This window comes from Equus asinus, chromosome 8 (genome assembly GCF_041296235.1).
Source record: "Equus asinus isolate D_3611 breed Donkey chromosome 8, EquAss-T2T_v2, whole genome shotgun sequence".
Classification (NCBI taxonomy): Eukaryota; Metazoa; Chordata; class Mammalia; order Perissodactyla; family Equidae; genus Equus; species Equus asinus.
This window is the reverse complement of record NC_091797.1, coordinates 95,566,595-95,579,139: the sequence shown is the minus strand read 5'-3', so window position 1 is coordinate 95,579,139 and position 12,545 is coordinate 95,566,595. Positions and strand designations below refer to the sequence as shown.

The following is a 12,545-nucleotide window of genomic DNA, read 5'->3' as shown; positions in this document are numbered from 1 at the left end:
GCTTTTTGCTTATCTCTGGGCTCCAGCCTGAGAACGAGGCTGACTCTTACCATCAGATCTGGCACAGTAGTGTTTCTCACAGTGACGCACAGAGATGGGGAATTTGGGACAAAAACCTGGGCCTGCTCAGAGTCTTGTTCCATGACGGTTTTAAGTTTTAAAGTAACTCACACGTATACAAATGACCTTCGGAAGTGCTTCTGTTTCATAGTGCATCCACTCCCAATTTTTCATTCCATGTTTCTGAAGTCTCAGGAAAACTAAACACAAAAATAAAAAAAAAAATTCATGATGACACTGAAATGTTGCCTGGTTATTCATGTGGAATAGAACCAAAGATTTTTTTTCTCTTGAAATAAGGAAAATGAGACTTCCCTAGCTTTTACTGTCATCAGAGTCCAGGGACCCTGCAGACAGGTGGACAGACTAGCACAGAATGGACTGTGTTCTGTGAGGGGTCAGAGGCCTTCCCATCCTGCAGGCTCCTGTGCCCAGGGGCAGCGAGGCTCACTGTGTCCCAGGGATGACACACCGCGATGTGAGGTGCTGAGTGAGGAAAGAGCTTGGGGGGAATTCCAGGCACAGAGCTAGCCTGGAACCCTCACTGGGCACTGGAGCCTTCAGTTGTAAAGTCAGGGAGAGGGGCATTAGTCAAAGGGGCAGTTTGGGACTTGTGTCCAGGGAACCTCTTTATGGGGCATGGGAGGGTGGGGGATGCTCAAAGAATGCTGGAAAATGCCGAGCCTGCTCCAGAGGAGTTGGGTGAAGTAGGTCCATGGATAAGACCTTACAGCTGACACCACTCAGGACCCAAGGAGCCTTCCATGACTGGGTTTCCCTGAGCCCACAGCTATGACTTGTATCCACCTCTCCTCTCATACCTCACTGGAGCTTTCCAACAACCCAGGGCGTGGGGCGGGGCTGTGAACATCAGGCGCAGGGACTCCCCAATGTGTGCATGTGTGACTCCTCCTGTGAAGCTCCTGATGGGCCCGGATCCAAGGTCACCTTCTCCTGCACAGGGAGCAGCAGAGACATTGGGTGTCACCATGGCAATGGTACCAAGGACTCTCATGCAGAGCCCCTACTTGTGTGACCTAGGACAGCAGTGGGGACCTTCCAGGGGTTCCAGACTGATTCTTGAGATCCACATTTATTACTAGAACCTCTTTGGCCACCTCTGGGCTCCAGCCTGAGGATGAGGCTGATTATCACTGTTACAGAGCTAAATACAACCCAAATACCACAAAGAGCTCCCATTCCATGGGAAGTTGGAGATACTTAGCTCTCAATGCAAACAGAATTACTTTGTTTCCAAAAAGAAAATAGCCTCCACAGGGGCTGTTTGTGGATGAGAAGCTATACTTCTCACTGTCACCTGATTTCAGAACTTTGATTTCCTGATTTCCAGTTCTCCTCCTCATTGAGGAGAACCAAATGAGACATTAGTGACATGAACAAATAAATGTCTCAGCCCCAAACGTCACAGAGAAGACTTACTCAATCTACTGCCCTGGGCCGTGACATCATAAAAAACCCATCTGCAAAAGTCAGCAACCCCTTCCCGGACAGCTGGGTGGTGTCATAGGACATGGGCTCTGAGCCCAGCAGGGGACGCTGTTGGACTGCTCCTGAGAGGACAGGGTTCTGGCCCAGGCCATCAAGGAAAATACTCTAATGCGTCTTTCACACTTGGGCAACAAGTGCCCACACTGAAGCTTTACTTCCTGCACCTGGGGCCTCCCGGAGCCACATTCGATCTCGTCTCTGACACACACATCCAAGTCTCATATTTCATTCTTTACATCTCGTGGAGACATTGTCCTGAGCTTATGTTCAAGAAGCTGTAGATGCACGATTACACAGCAGGAACAAATTTGCATGAAGAAACGTGGCCTCTGAAGCTCTCTGGGCAGTGGACAAGAGATGCCTGGAGACGGGAGAGTCACAGTTCCAACAAGTAGACCTGAGCAACGAAGACTCTGGGGGGCTTCACCACCATGACTCAGATTTCTCCCCTCATCACCCTCCTCACTCACTGAACAAGGAGTTTCATTAGGGGGAAAGTGAAGGATGATGGTGGGGGTGGGGCTTTTTCTCCTGACATGTGGCTCAAGCAGTGGGTAATTCCATTCTTTCTACCTCCTTCTCTCCCTAATTCCAGGGTCCTGTGTGTGACTGTACTACACATGCCATCATGCACAGTGTCTAGGGGTGTGTGTGTGTGTGTGTGTGTGCGAAACGAGTGAGGAAACATCTTCTCTAATATGGACTCCAAACCAGAAGGCATCATGGCAGAGTTCTATCACACACGCAAGGAAGTATCCAGAAGGCATCATGGCAGAGTTCTATCACACACGCAAGGAAGTATCCAGAAGGCATCACGGCAGAGTTCTATCACACATGCAAGGAAGTATCCAGAAGGCATCATGGCAGAGTTCTATCACACACGCAAGGAAGTATCCAGAAGGCATCATGGCAGAGTTCTATCACACATGCAAGGAAGTATCCCAAAGACTTAAAGGGCACATGGTCCAATCCAATTTACTGATTCTCGAAAAAGATAGGAAACCCAACCCAACAGAAACAGTATCAGATTTGAAAATTATAGGATACCATCATTTATAGACAGTAATGCAAAAATTGCCCAACATACTAGTAGAATCCATGCTATATCAAGACAGAATCAAGTCTGCGGGAGCTGGTGAATACGGATTTTGGAGGGAGATCAGATATGAAGAGGTTCTGAACCATATGTCAGTTGCCCCATTCAGGGAGGGAATTTTGGAGCTCTCAGTGGTGCTTCCCTGACACAGAAAAGGAGAAAAAGATGGAATTAGTGCAGACACGGCCACGGAACTTGCTGATCCTCTAGCTCATGATGAACAGCCAGCATGAGCCTGGTCCTTCAGACAGAGACAGCACAGCCCAGGGAGAGCTCTTACCTGGGTCAAGCAGCATCACCCAAGAGCCACCAGGGGGAGCTCCTCTCTGCTCCTTCCTGCCCTGTGAGGGGCTCCAGGGCCATGGATTCCTTTGCCATATGCAATTTACCAATCCTCAATTCAAAGCTGGCTCTGAATTGTCACTCAGACCTTCTCTGCAGGACACAATTGTTTTGAACCACGATGCCTTCCAAATACCTGAGACAATTTACCAAGATCACTCAGGCTCCCTCCAGAGTTCAGGAAACAATGCTGGCAATTATGACCTCTCAATTTATTCATGATGAAATGGATAATAAATGCTTTAGCCCTTAAAGTGTCATATTTTTAGAAAATATGTCTTTCTAGTCTATTTTTTCTCATTTTTAGTAATATTTCTTAGTTGTTTATGGAAAATGATGTCATTTATATTTTCAGATATTTTAATTATCTAATTATTTATTTTTATCTTAAAGATTTTCTCCTATCAAAATTTGAAACATATTAAATATATCATATATATATTTCTCTTCTGTCTCAGACATCTAGTTGATTATTAGGCATAAAACAACTTAGCATGAGTCATTTGGTCTGATATAAATTGATCCTCCCACGTGATGAGAAAGGAAAGACAGCCACGCACATTCTATTAATCAGACAACAGTGTAGAGATTTAGAAATGGATAACAAACCACGTTTTCATTTCACACTGTGATCAACACCCATTTGGGCGCTTCTCTTTACCAGCTGCTTGAGGAATTTTATCTTCCTGGGCCTTCCCTTTACCTCTCAGACTCCCTGCCCCTTCCCATTCCTTCTGCTCCACAGGAGACTAAGGGAGCAGGGGATTAAAATGCTCCATGATGGTCATGCTCACTTGTTCAGGAGCAGGGTTATCATTTTCTCTGATTATGAACACGTGGATTCCTATTTGGTTGTATACCATGTTGGGAGGGATCCCATAATTTCATGGAGATAATGTGACCTTTCCCCCTCAACATCTACAGTTACATTGAAGCTACTCCATATATTTACCGTTTCATAGAGCCATCCCAAGTCTGGCAGTGCAGCCCTCTGAGTCAGCACCCCAGCCCTGGTCAGCTCCACTGCGGCTAGTGGGACAGGATCCAGGACTGAGTCAGGGGGAGACCCCTGTCCCTTCACACCTCAGATATGCACTCTGTGATTTCCCAGTGGACTCGCTGCTGGAGGGAGGAGTGACTCCTAGGCTCCTCCAGAGAAGGCAAGAAGGGATTTCACTGAGGAAGGAAGAATCTTCCCAGGGATGGGAATGGATTTGAGATGAACGAGATGCTGGGACCGGGAGGTGGAGAACACACCCATCTCTTCGCTCAGCCCTCAGGCTCTCCAGAGAAGAAATTCTGGAGTCTACATCCCTGAAGGCACCAGGGATGCAGAGGAGCTGATTTGATGAAAGCCATCAGCCCCCATCACTCAGTGTCTCAGTCACAGCGCAGCCATTGGTCTGTGTGAGTTCCCAGCATCTGTGCCTTTCAAGATCTCCCCCTGGGACATAAGGGTGACACAGGGACAGGAAAAGAGAGGAAGCTGATTTGCATGAAGCACCTTCTCCGCCTAATGGGTTTGAGAGGCATGAAAAAGCCCTGAGGATGTCACTCTCCAGCCCAGGAGCCTGAGGAGGTGACGTCCTTGCGTGTCCCACCATGGCCTGGATGGTACTTCTTCTTGGGCTCCTCGCTTACAGCTCAGGTAAAATGAAGGGTCTCTGCATCCTTGGGAGACATAAAAGCATGGTCTTAGGGTGACCCTTGTGTCCCATAACAACACCTGTCTTTTTCCTGTTGGTTTTAGGGGTGGATTCTCAGACGGTGGTGACCCAGGAGCCATCACTCTCAGTGTCTTCAGGAGGGACGGTCACACTCACCTGTGGCCTTAGCTCCGGGTCAGTCTCTTCAGGTTATGACCCCAGCTGGTACCAGCAAACCCCAGGCCAGGCTCGCTGCACACTCATCTACAGCACAAACAGCCGCCTCTCTGGTGTCCCTAATCGCTTCTCTGGATCCGTCTCCAGGATCAAAGCCACCCTCACCACCACGGGGGCCCAGCCTGAGGACGAGGCCGACTATTACTGTGCTCTGGGTATGGGTAGTTACACTGACACAGTGATGTAAACCCATGGGGAAGTGCAGCCAACATCTCCTCCTATGCTCAGAACGGCTCAGCCCTTCGAGAAAGGAGAGAAAGGGAGAGGGGGGAGATGGTGCCACCACCAGGTGGGGGAGGTCCATGGCCCCGACCTCCTATCCAGTGGTTCATCGCCATGAGCCTCCTCCAGCCTCTCCCAGGCTATCTCCATCTCTCTAGCGTGACTCCTCCAAGATTTTCCTTCTTCTCTCTCTGCCTGTGAAGACGGGGGGCAGGCTCAGCTCCAAAATACATCAACCAACAGTGAGACTCGGAGACCCCACCACGACTGTGAGTCTCTTCTTTTTCAAAGAGTGTTAACAGATAGGCCCTTATTCATTAATTGGATGATGGAGAACAAATTAATACTTAATATGTCTTCATCAACATACATAAGCCAGGTCCATAGCACATTGCTGTTCTGCTCCCTGTGCCAGATGCTTATCATCATTGCACAATGAAGACATGAAGGAAAAGCATGTGGGACAGCTCAGGGTTTAATGCTGTCAGAGAGATAGTTGATGCTGTCCTGATATCCATTTCCCACACTTGTCAGCTCCTGTGACTTGGATAATCATTAATGAACTATGACAGACTTTTACCTTTTTATTAATATAAAATTTCTCTTAACCTTAATCTAAAAATGTGTCATCTTTTTAATACTTTATTGATTTTGGGAAGTATTTGCTCTCTGGGAAATTGGATAATCAACTTACACCAGCATCTTGGCTCACAGTAGGGTGCATGGCCCATGGATGATTGTGGCGACAGTGACCAGTCTAAGTCCAGTGCCCCTGACATTATTTCCACCCAGAGCTGAAGTTCGACCAGGGAGCAGCAGGGGGCGCCGTGGGTCTCCCCAGGGTCTGCACTGTGGGTGCCCCCTGCTGTGTAGTCTCCCAAACTCCCCAGGGCTGGGGCATTGGAGCCTCCTGTGCTGATGGGGACCCTGCAGCTGTGTCCTGTCTGGGCTGGGCAGAGTCTCGTGCTCACAGGGCTGAGTAAGGGCCCAGCAGCTGCTTCCCCCCAGACCCTCCCAGGGGGCAAATTATGATTCTCACTCATCTTACCCCAATTCCCACAACTCACCCATCACTGGAGGGGAGTTGAAAAAGGTCTTGTCTATGATTGAGAAATATAAACAAACAAAACTGGATTGAAAACCTGGCTCTTTCAAATAGTGGCCATGCAACATGGTGATGCTGCTGAATTGCTCTGTGTGTCACTGTCATTGCCTGGACAGGTGCCATCATGCCCCCCCCCTCACCAAGCTGGAGGGAAGAGCACACGGGATGAGGAAGCCAGAGCAGCGAATGCAGATCTGGACACAGAACAGCAACAAGAATGGTCAGTGCTGCCGCCAGCTCCAGGTCCCCTGAACCACCACTGAGCTCTCACGTCAGCCGGAGTCAGTGGTGGACTGAGGGGAAGCTGAGGGAGACACCTGGGGCTTTCTGTCATCAGCTGCACACAGGGCGTTGGACACAGTGGAGATAGCACTGAAGGAGCCTCTTTGAATGGAGAGGTGTGCGGAGTTTGGGCGGGTGTGCACATACTGATGAGGGCCTCACACACCCGCTGTCTCCCAGAGGAATCATGTTGGGGGCAAGAACAGACAGAGGTCAGCAGATCCCGCTGTCTGTGAGATACGGAACGGCACTGTCTCCTCCACACACTGTGTCTTCAATGTCCCAGGTGTCCAGCCCTGATCTGTGTGAGGAGGGGAGGGGTTGTTAGAGCAGGAAGGGCTGGCAGCTTCATAAGGACAATGAGTTTTACTTTTGAGGGAAGTGGAAATTCTGGGACCACATCAATGAGGTTTCATTTGGGATTCCCAGTTTCTCAGTGGTTAGGAAGAAGTAGAGGCTTGAATCAGATTTCCACTATAATTTATTTATTGATTTTTCATAAATTCCTGTGAAAATGTCATCTAATCCTTACTGAGGGCCTGTTGTGTGCAAACAGCAGCCCTAAATAGCGGACAGACTGTCTAACCGTCTAATTTCACTACCAGCTTTGTGGTCAGAATAATTACCTTTTCCTCCAACTTACTGAGCTGGAAATACAGGCTAGAGAGATGAAAACAAGGTGCTCAGGGTTGTCCCACCAGTAATGACAAAACTAGGTCATGATTAATCCGTAGTTGATGCCAAAGGCCATTTTAACCAGAACATAATTGCCTCTCACAAATATGTAATGAAAGTAAATCAATGAAATGAACGTAAATGAAACTAAATTAATGTAATGTAAGTGACAGGAAAAATTCAAAATGTTTTACTACATTGTCTGAGCGCTTATACTTAATCTTTCCGGCTGGCCTCATAAATCATGAGTTATAGTCACCCAGCAATCACAGTCTGCAGGTGCTGTGGAAGGTTCTAGCCAGACCCAGTCAAGATGCTGCTGACTGAGGAGGCAGGAGAGATCATATGTCTCTCCTGCGCCTGCCTTGGCCAGCCTTCCAACCATGGTGAGGGAGAAAGGGTTTGAGAAGGTCCTTCCCCTGCACTCCTCTCCCAGGAGCCCGCCAGGAAGCATCTGGGGACAGCAGAGGGGAGACTGGGAGGGAAGGGCAGTGGGGGCTGAAGGCCCCCTGGGTCAGCACTGAGCTGACAGCTGGTGTGGAGGGGCGAGTGGCCGCTTCCGGGGGCGACAGCAGTTGGCCATGGAGGGCGACGCCCAAGGCGGCAGCGGGTCCGCAGGACGCGCTCACCGAGGTTCAGCGGCACGTTTGTGGGCGCGCAGGAGAGCCCAGCACAGGCGGAGCCCAGGACGATGGCGGAGATCCGCAGGCCGCCCCGGCCCCGCCCCGCCGTCACGTGCCCCGCAGGCCCCGCCCCTGAGCGCCGCAGTCTAGACCCCCTGCATTGCTCCTCTGATTCTCAGACGCCTGAGGACTCGCTGTGGTCGTGTCCGGAGGCCCCTAGCTGAGACGGCGCCAGGTGAGTTTCCAGGGGGCTGCGGGCGGGGCCCGGGGTGGGGGTCAGGCAGCGCGGGACAGGGGGTGCGGTGTGGCATCCCGGGGGGCGGGGGGGCGGCTCACGCTGGGACCTCCATTCCCCACCCGCCATGTCTCTAGCAGGTCCCCGCTGCCCTCAGCCTTGCTGACACCCAGCCTTCAGGTCAAGCGCCTTTAGGGGGCTGGGAGCAGGATTCCGCCCAGAGCAGAGTCGCAGGGGTCTGGGGTGAGGGGTGGTCCTGGGCCAGCTCTGAACACTGGGAGCTGGGATCTTAGAGGATGCTGTGCACCTGAATTAATCAAGGAGCCTCTAAAGTTCTCCAGAACCAAATAGAACCCTGGGGCCCCTCTAGGGATGCAGATGCCACAGGTGGGGGTCGGCAGCTTCAGGATGAGTGACCGCCCTTCGTGCAGCGCTGCAGTGTCCTTTGTGGGTGGAGGCTGCCATGGTGGGCTCTTGGAAAATCTCAGGACCCTCAGCGCCTCCAGCCCCCCATCCCCACCCTGCCAGCCAGAAGAGGGTGCCCCCTGGCCTTGCTTCTCTCTACACTGCTCCTGGTTAAATTCCCCGGGGAGAAAAGAAAAACAAAAAACAAAAAACTAATTCTCCAGGGAGAAATCTTGAGTCACATTTGCACTTAGGCTTCTCACTGAGAACTTTGGTCATATTTTTCCTGGTGGACATTGATGGAGGGAGAGCAGGCACCTCGCCTTTGGGCAGGGGCATTCAGGGAGAGCGGTGAGCAGGGCATGCGGGTGCTCCACCTTTGTTGGGGCCCCTCTGCACAGCTTGTTGGCTTCCTCTCAGACCAGCAAGTGGGGGATGCTCAGACCCCTGGAGGGGAGACAGATTGTGCCTCTCCTGATGCCCTGGACCCCCGTCCTATTGCTGGGGTCTCTGGAGTCCTGACCTTGACTTCTGGTCTGTGTCCCCACATGCCCACCTCAGGGTGCCTCCTTCTGTGAAGGTGCTGGGTCAGGCCAGGCCCTCAGGTACCTGCATGGCCCCATAGGCCGCTGCTGCCCCCTGCAACTGTGGAGAGGAGGCTGCCCATCCTGGCCTGGCTGCCCGACTACTCCGTGCAGTGGCTGAAGATGGACTTCATCCCTGGGCTCTCAGTCAGACTCATGGTCATTCCCCAGGCGCTGGCCCGTGCTGAGGTGGCCTGACTCCTGCCCCAGGTGACATGTCTGCCCCTCCTGCTGGCCTCCTCCCCTCCCCCGGACCCAACCCCCCATGCCTCATCACCCACCCCCAAGCAGAGTAGAAATGCACAGTTTCCACTCCAGGCAAGCAGAGCACCCAGGGTTCCAGCCCCATGGGAGCCAAGAAGCCTTGGATTACGTCTAGAGCATGTGACTGCCTTTGGGTGGACACAGACCCCTGTAACTGCTCTTCTCACACCTGTCACACTCAGTTACCAAGGCAGTTCTGGGTGGTGTGATGGGGCCAGGGGGTGACTCACTGTAGCCTTAAGAACGCTTCCTCAGGCTCACAGACTCACACATAAGCACACAGGCCTTTGTGCTCCCGCAGGTTTCATCCGAGGCCCCAGTGGGTGTGGGTAGAAAAGTGGTCCCCTGATCACAGCAGGTCACACCTGTGGATGATAGAGGGTGAGCAGTTACCCTGCCTGTGTGCGGAGGTGTGACCAAAGTACAAAGTGGACACACAGACCCCTGTGCTCAGATATCTACACCAGGGACACTGTGGGCGTGCCATGTGCCTCCCGGGGCCTCATCCCTCTCTCCCCTCAACAGTACAGCCTCTACTCTGCCTTCATGGGTGCTTAATGTAGTTCTTCCTGGGAATCCCCCAAGTATGTGATTCTGGGTCCCACGGCCATCATGTCCCTCCTGGTCTCCTGCTATGCCTTCCCTGAGTCTGCCTGTGCTGTGCTGTGGGCCTACTCCCCCTGGGGGCTGAGGATGGGAGGGAGCCTGCAGCTCTGCCTCCTGGGCAGCTCTGGAGCCCCTGGTTGGAGGTTCTTGTGGTGCGGAGGTGACAGATTAAGACTTCTCATGGACTCCTGTAGCTCAAGGTCCCTTGTGGATACACAATTACCATGTAGACAAAATGTGAAGACGAGGATTCAACTCTGAGAAGTCCTTTGAAGTTGATAAAATTGATGACTTCATAGGGGGTGTGTCTGAGCGAGACCCACAATGTGAACTCCCTCCCCCATCCTGCATGTTTATCACCCCCATCCTGACACGCTGTTGTGAGTGTGCGGTGGGAAGTGTGCACAAGCCCACACTTGATTTCTCTAAGAGCGTCAGATGAGGCAGTGAGCGGAAACTAAGTCACAGCTGCTGTCCAGATGCCCTGTGACCTGCACATCCAGCCCACCCCCTCCTCCTTACCTGGGATCCCCTTTCTGTGTGTTCTCAGTGTCTTAAGATGCTGTAAGAACATAATTCCAAAACCCCCTGAGTGGTATGAATGATAATTTAAAAATTGGAAAAACACTATTTTGGGATTATAAATAAATATAAGCAGTCAAATTAGAAAGATGAACTTGGTAATCATTTTCTCCTAAGTATCTTGATTCTCAGTGTGGACTGAGGCCTGAGGAGGAAGAGATGTTAGGGGAGTGAGGAGGAGAGGAGGGTGTGATACCGCTGGGCATGGAGTGGACACTGATGGCAGAGGCAGGGCTGAGCGCAGCTTTGCCTTTGGAGCACTTGTGGGAGAAGAGCTCTTGAACCCAGAGTCTCCTATGGGTCAGCAAGGCCGTTTGATTGTCTACAGGCATGATAGCTTAGAGGATCCCAGCAAAAAGGAGATGAGAGCTCAGTTTACACAGAGAAGGGCTTTGATAAATGAGAGCAGTGAAGGCACTGAAGAGGGAATCACAGAGGAGCTTCAAAGAGCGACTCTAAGGATGAGAGAAAATTGACTTGAGGACATCAGAGGAGTGGGGGAGGGTGAAAATTCCATCTCGCATCACAATGGGGCTCGGGTTTTCCTTCATTCCCCACTTATATTTGGTGCCCACTGATGGTGACACTTCAGCCTGACCTGGGACACTGTGCTGGATGCACCCTCCTTGACCCTTCCCAAAGCTGCCCCCCCGGGGGTGTAGTGGTCTGCAAATGTCACAAAGGCATCTTCATAGTCTTCAGCACTCCCTGTAACTCTTGCTTTGAGAAGACAAAGAGGCAGCACATTGTCCTTAACCTGCACGCTACTCAACACTTGGGACCTGGAACAGGAGATACAACATCACTAATAAACATGCTGCACACGTGGTTAAGGGGATACAAATGAGAGAGAGCCTTAACTCAGGCAATGTGTTTTTAGGACTCTTCTTCCAATTCTGTTCATGAGGATGCTGCCCAGGGTTCTGTTCCAAGCTGTGTCTCTTCTAAGTTTCCCTACCCTCATCGGTGGCCGCTCATAGTGCCTGGGCATCACTCTCAATGCCACATTCACATCTTACCATCACACAAGGCCAGCGTCAAACATTTCTGACCTTGGAATTCGGTGTTTCTGATTACCACATGTCCAAAAATCATCTAATAACCCTATTTTCTACTGCACTAAATACCAACACTGTCTGATTTTGTTCAAATAAAATTTAAAATTCTTAATTGTCTCTTCCTTGTTTCTTTTTCTACAGTTCCTTCTGGTCGACAGTCTTGGAGATTCTACCTTTGAATTTGGCTCTAATGCATCCTCTTGTCTTGTTTTTCTTTATAAAATCTTCTTTCAACAAAACATACTTTCTCAAGGCTGCCGTGCTCTCTCCACCCCTCCCCTTGCCCAGTCCACCATGTCCCCTCCATGGTTTTGCCAGTCTGTGAGATCGCCAGTCCTCCTCGTTGTTTGAGCATCATCATGTCCTATTTTCACTTTCCTCCTGTTATTCCATGTGACGTCACTGTCATCCCTCCAAACCCAGCTCCCTAAATGTCCAAGTAGTGAGAGAGTCTCACACTTTGATGTGTTTTATAGAGACTCTAATATCCACAGTATGGTCTATTTCTTGACTACTTTCTCCTTTGTGTTGCAAGATTATAAAGTCATAGACAGTGTACTAATATTTGTGTAACTGGAGGTGAGCACCGTGCTTCCAGCAGACCTCTCAGTCACCGTTGATTGATGGTGACATAGGTCTGGGCATTAAGCCTCAGAAAACCGAGGACACTGCAGATGGACATGTGACCAGCAGGGGGTGCTGTGGATATGCTCTGGGCCTGCAAGGGGCCTCCTCACAGCTGGGGGAGCCCCCACTGTCCTCAAGACTGGGCTGAGACTGAGCTGCCCTCTGTGCTCACTGATGACAGCCAGCAGTGTGGTGTCCTCAGGGCCTGGCGGAGGATCCTGGGCAAGGTCCTGTGGATGTTGTCACAGCTCCCTCCATGACCCTCCTGGGAACCCACTGGGAGCAGGCTCCTCCTTCAGCCTCCTCTGCCCTGGATCTTTTCTCAGGCTCCTGAATCAGTCATCAGGAGGGTGTGAGACAGCCAGGAAGTGGGGGAGTGAATTTGCA

At 51.1% G+C, this 12,545-nt stretch overlaps 1 long non-coding RNA gene across 2 annotated transcripts; it reads left to right on the top strand.

The window, feature by feature from the left end:
- Positions 1–4,579: 4,579 nt before the first annotated feature.
- On the top strand, positions 4,580–11,892 carry LOC139045950 (uncharacterized). Of its 2 annotated transcripts, XR_011505466.1 has the most exons (4): positions 4,580–4,655; positions 4,758–8,032; positions 8,999–9,231; positions 11,673–11,892. It is a non-coding gene; the product is annotated as an uncharacterized lncRNA (long non-coding RNA). The 2 variants fall into 2 exon arrangements; XR_011505465.1 differs by lacking the exon at positions 11,673–11,892 and having other exon boundaries at positions 8,999–11,598.
- The last annotated feature ends 653 nt before the right edge of the window (positions 11,893–12,545 follow it).